This window comes from Stegostoma tigrinum, chromosome 34 (genome assembly GCF_030684315.1).
Source record: "Stegostoma tigrinum isolate sSteTig4 chromosome 34, sSteTig4.hap1, whole genome shotgun sequence".
Classification (NCBI taxonomy): Eukaryota; Metazoa; Chordata; class Chondrichthyes; order Orectolobiformes; family Stegostomatidae; genus Stegostoma; species Stegostoma tigrinum.
Genome location: NC_081387.1, coordinates 23,032,107 through 23,038,047, shown reverse-complemented (window position 1 = coordinate 23,038,047; position 5,941 = coordinate 23,032,107).

The following is a 5,941-nucleotide window of genomic DNA, read 5'->3' as shown; positions in this document are numbered from 1 at the left end:
GCCATAGGACCTGTTTCCACACTCTCGGCATTCTATCAACCGATGACCTGTGCAGGTCTCCCCATATAGATGCCACGGACAAAAATGCACAACAACCCTCTTCTTCCTCAGGCGGGTCAGGAAATTTGGGATGTCCATAAGGTCGTCCACCAACTTCTACAGATGCACCATTGAAAGCATATTGTCTACCTGTACTGCTCGGACACAAAACTTTTCACTGTACTTCGGTGCATGTGAAAATAAACCAATCAATCAATCAGAAAGGATTCTCGGAAAAGAGAAATTAAACATCAATTCAAAGAAAAACATACAATGCAGCAAACATCAGGCCAGATAATTGGAAAATTTTTAAACTTCAACTAAAAATGGTTGATACAAAATAAAGACAGAGAAAAATAAACTTTCCGGGTGAAATTGAAAGTCATACCATGATGGACAGCAAAAGCTTCTCTAAATATATAAAACAGAGGGGAGTGGCCAAGGCAAACATCGGGCCCTTAGAGAATGAGGATGGGGACAAAAAATTGAGAACGAGGAAAAAGCAGGCAAGCTGAAGAAAAACTTAGCATCAGTCCTCAGACAGGAAGACATCATTAGCATCCAAAGTGACTAAATATACAAGGGGTAAAAGGAAGAAAGGAATAAATACAGTAACGATCATGAGAGGAAACTCATGGCACTAGAAGCTGATAAGTACCATGGATGTGACAGGATGCATCTTAGGATATTAAAAGAATACGTCACAACGACAGGGGATGCACATCTTCCAGGAATTCTTTGATTCTGAAGAAGTACAGAGAGGCAGAAAACTGTCAAAGAATGTTCTTGTTCAAAAAAGGCAGAAAGCTAAAAAACACATTATAGATCAATTAACTGAACATTTGCTTTTGGGATACTGGCAGAATCTGTTAGAAAGGACGTAGTATCAGAGTATTTAGAAATACACAGTGTGACCAATCAGAATCAGCATGGCTTCATCAAGCTGGAATCATGCCTGTCAAATGTACAGGAATTCTTTGCACAGGTAACAGGCAGGATAGATAAAGGGGGGGGGGTAATATGTAATATATTTGGATTTCCAGGAGGCATTTGATGAGGTAATATACAAAAAGCTGTTTAACAAGCTAAGAGTCCATGTTGGAGGCCGTACATGAGCATGAACAGAGGATGTTGGGTCCATTGTTCCCCGCTTTATCAATAGGTTTGTACATCATATCCCAGTGAACACAGTGCATCTGTGTCCTCCCAGTCAAAAGGACAGCAGCCTGGGTGATGGCGGTGATGTGGGAGTGAGGAGCGGCCCGGAGCTGCTGTCAGGGCACAACACTGAGACCACACCACACATAATGACCAGCTTCTTACCCACAAACAAGAGGGAGTGTTCCTTTCACACACTCTGTTTCACTTTGTCCAGAGCGACTCATTCCCAGTTTTAGCACACACCCTGGTCTCTCGGAATAAAATTCCCTGCACATTTAAGCAATCTGCCCTGACAGTGAAGGGAACAAGGATCTCTCAGCCAGTTTCCAAAGAACATGGCCCTCGTTCTTCCTCAGATTCATGTTGGTTCCTGAGGGCAGTTTGAACTGGTCAGAGATATTAGTCAGTCTTTACACTGACAGTGAATCCAAACTGGAGACAGTGATGGGGTCTACGTGCAGGGAGATTTTCACCTCCATGCCTGCACAACCTGAGACCATCTGCCCTCATATTGCCCCATCCTGGGGGTGATGGGATTTAGGAAAAGGCCCTATACAACACACCTGGAGGACAGGGGAGAGAGGGCAGCCCTGCCTGGCTGGGACAGCTTTCTGATTCCCACCCACTGATGGCAACTGGGTCACTGCAGTTTGTGTCGGACGGTTCTATCCAGGTGCAGCTTCCCCCCCACACACCAAACCCCATGTTACAGAGTGTGTCCAATCTGTCAGTGCGGGAGATTCTGTCAAAGGCCTTTCTCCTGGACCAGGCAGATGAAGCAAGTGCCCACAGCCCCTGACCCGCACATGGGCAATGCTATCCCTGAGGAAGGGGAGGCCCTCGGAGATGGTCTGTTGGATACAGCACAGGTCTGTGTGAATAGATCGGCTCAAACTTCACACAGTCACAGAATGATGCTGATGCAGAGGGAGGCCATTCTGCCCATCGTGCATGCACCATCTCCAACATTGTGTCTGGGTCTATGATCTAGGGCCAATCTCCTGCCTTTTCCCCATATCCCTGCACACAGTTACCATCCTAAACACCATCCCATACTCTCAATTCCCCAACTGAGCCTGCCTCCACCACATTTCCAGGCAGCACATTCCAAGCTCGAACTACTCGCTGTGTGAAAGTGTTTTTCCTCACAGTATTCTCGCTTCCCTTGTCCATCTCTCTAAAATGTACAAATTAAATATTTACACAGGGGAAGGGAAAGTTAGTGCACCAGCACGCTTTAAAGACCCGACTTAAACAAAGCAGCAAACTGCAATCAATTTGGATGGAGGAATGGCTGAACATTAATTTTCTGCTTTAAAGGTCTGTTCCCGGGGGTGAAAACACACAACTGTCTCCGGGACTGAATTATTTGCCTTTAAACAGAAACCCCAGTGGGTCATGTTCCATCTCATGGCCCTCACTCTGTTCCTCCTTTTCACTTCCGTCTCCCTTTCCAGTCGCTGTGTCTGACCCTGAGAAGTGAATGTTACACATTGCCTCTCCCTCCTGTTCCCTTATATTGACAGGAACCAGCTCCAGGCTCTGTGCAGCTAATCAGAGACACTGGAGAAAGGTTTCACCTTTTCACTGCACAATCCCCAGCGGCTCCCCGTTCGACTCCTTGGATTTGATTGGGATCTTTCAGCGGGAATAAAATCCACCCGATCCCACTGGGAATGAGCCCTTCCTGAAATTAAAGAGGATTTGGGACTCACCTCTTACTTTCCCACAATCTGATCGAACATTTTCCGCCTTTTCCCGGACAGGTGTGTAAAGAGTAAAGTGGAAGTTTGCACCTCCCTCCCACACGGAGACCTTTCACTTTCAGCTTTCAGAGTTCTCTCACTGAGTGCTGCTCCCTCGCTTCCAGATTCTTGGTGCTCGGCTGCTCTCGGAGCGTCTGGCCGAGAGAAAGTAACTCTTCTCCCCCAGGGTCAGAAAGCTGCAGCCGGGCCTCTCCATTCCCTCACAATCCCTGTCCCTCCCTTTCCTTCTCTCCCATCTCACTTCATCCGCCTTTGCCCCACTTTCCACATTCCTCTCCTCTCCTACCATACTCCCCTCCGCCCACTTCCCTCAACTTTCCCATGCCAAACATCCCTCTCATCCCACCTTCTCCTTTGTCACTCTTTGTGCTCTATTCATCCACTCTCCTCTCTCACCATCCTCCCTAATATCCTCAATCGCCCTTCCCTTCTATCCCCTTCTCCAGTCTCATCATCCTCTCCATGTCCCTCTCCTCTCCTCTAAACTCCTCATTTCCCTCCACTCTCCCTTCTCACCACCGTCCCCAATTCTCTCTATTCTCCTTCCCTCCCAATCTCCAGTCACCTTCCCCTCTCCTCCTGGGATGGAATTGTTGGAGTGAATATTGAGTACGAAGGTTGTAAAGCCTCAATTGAAAGATGAGGTTTGATGTCTTGAGCTTTCATAGAGCTCCATTGTGTTGTGGTGATTCTATAAGCATCATTATTGTGGTTTGGGTCCGTCACATTTACACTTCATGCAAGTACTTGCTGGAAGATACATTTCATGAAGGCTTACAGAGCTTTCTTCCTGAAACACGTAGAAATTTTATTTACTTACGCGTGGGACGTGGTCATCACTCCCTGGCCCATATTTATTGCCTGTCCCTAGGAACAGGAGCTGGCAATTCAGCCCTCAAGCCTGTTCCACCATTTAATGAGATCGTGGCTGAGATGGGGTTTGAGAGACGTAGTAAAACTTCTCTCTTTAATGAAGCTGCAGGGAATCTCATCTTTGAGGTGGCTAAATGTCATATTATATCCTGTAATGCCTCTGTGAAGGCCTTGAGCTGGTTCTTTCAGTTAAAGAGTTACGCACATTTGTATGAGTCAGTCACTAATTTGAAGGAATCTGTCACTCAGTCAACTTTGAACACAAGTGGCAAATGTCACAAACCTGCAACGGTGCTGCAGGATGTAAACCTTGTCACCTGAAGAGCTTTACTTCAATATTAAAGTAAATGGTCAGAATTTTAGCACCATTTCTTGTCTGGCACCTTTCCAACATGGGCCCCTGCCAACCTGACACCTGATCCTCACATCATCCCCAAACTATTCCGAACTATGAAGGACCTGTCAGAATGTTAATGCAGCTCTACATTTCTGAAGGTGCCCTGATGGGACTCTCCTGTTAAAAATGGGAAGATCTTCCCTTACATTAAAAGGAAGGAGTGGAATGGCAATCCATGTGTGATTGCTTCTCATTTAAAAATCTGGCCCAGAGTTTGGTTTTGCAGATCCAGCAGTCAGTGAATGAAGCAGATACTTCAGAAGCTACAGACACCTGGAATCCTGTTATTGAGAACTCCTTGGTCAAACCTGAAGTTGTTGACTCTGTCCAATTCTCAAGAATTTGAATCCAACTTGACTGGAATCAGAACCGAACATTTATCATCAATCTGCAGCTGTCAGAAATTCAGCTTCATCAGCAAGAAATTCAGCAAGTGTGAGTGTTCATCACATTTTATTGTGTCCATCCAAATCCAGCAAATGTCCTTTCCCTTTCTCTTTCTAAAATCCTATCGTTTCCAAAAGAGATTTGTTGCGTTTTTATGGGTCCTTGTGTGGGATTGTGCAGTGTAAATTTAATTCCAGATCACAGTTTTGGTGCTCACCAGAGTTTGCCCTTTTCTTTCTAAAGGGACTGATGGGACGTGGGTGTTGCTCCCCGAGCTCACATTTATCCCCTTGGCCTCACTGCCCTTGAGAAGGTGGTGCTGTTTTCTTGACTCATTGCAGTCCATACGCTGTAGAAGACACAGATACCAGGGAGCAAACCCCAGGAATTCTGAACCAGACAAGATAAAGGAATGGCAATATATTTCCAAATCAAGAGTAAGTTTTATTCATAATGCAAAGACTATATATTTTTCTTCTGAAGTGCAACTGGAATGGAATTTGGACATTGCAAACCATCCTCATATTTCCTCCGCACAGCAATGTGCAAATTTAATGGCACCTGTCGAAAGCTTTACACATTGCTAATTCGTTTAGGACAAGGGAGATTGTTACATTGCCTCAAAATCTTCATTTGAGTAAAGAACAGCTGCTTGACAGCAGCTTTCTGATTGGTCCTGTGTGTAATGCAGCCAGGGAGATATCGGAAGCCCGAGCAAGGGAATAGCTCCCTCTCCCTTTGCTGTGTGAGACACCCTAAGCCCTGAAAAGAGAAAGTTTCTCCCTCATCGTCGAGAGAGTTTCAAAAGCCTGCAGGAAAGAAACAGTTCCCTTCCTTTTTCACTGTGAGTGGAAAAGACAATCAAGAAATTTGTGAAGGAAGAATTCTATGACTGAAAAAGACTGAGGTCCATTGCGGAGAAAAGAAACAAACATTCACAAAGAGGGATGCAACGTAACCCACATTGCAGGAAATGGGAAATCTATTTTTCTTTTGTCACTTGGAAAACATGAAGTTGGTTTACAATAAATGGTTATTTTTCCTATTGGGACAAACCCTGGTGTGAATTAATTTTAACCTGAATCAGAGTCAGTTCGACAAATTGGGCATCTTGGTGATTTAATTGGGTATTTACACATTTGTGATGGTTTGTGGAACCCTGGGGCTCACTTATCCATACAGTCCCTGACTGAGACTGAGCGACAGTAAACAAATGATGTGAGCGCAGCAATGAAGCCCGGTGATGTTTCTTTTATGTTTATTAGAAGTACAAAGGAGAAGCAAATGGGTATTTTCCATTTGTACAAATGTTGTCACT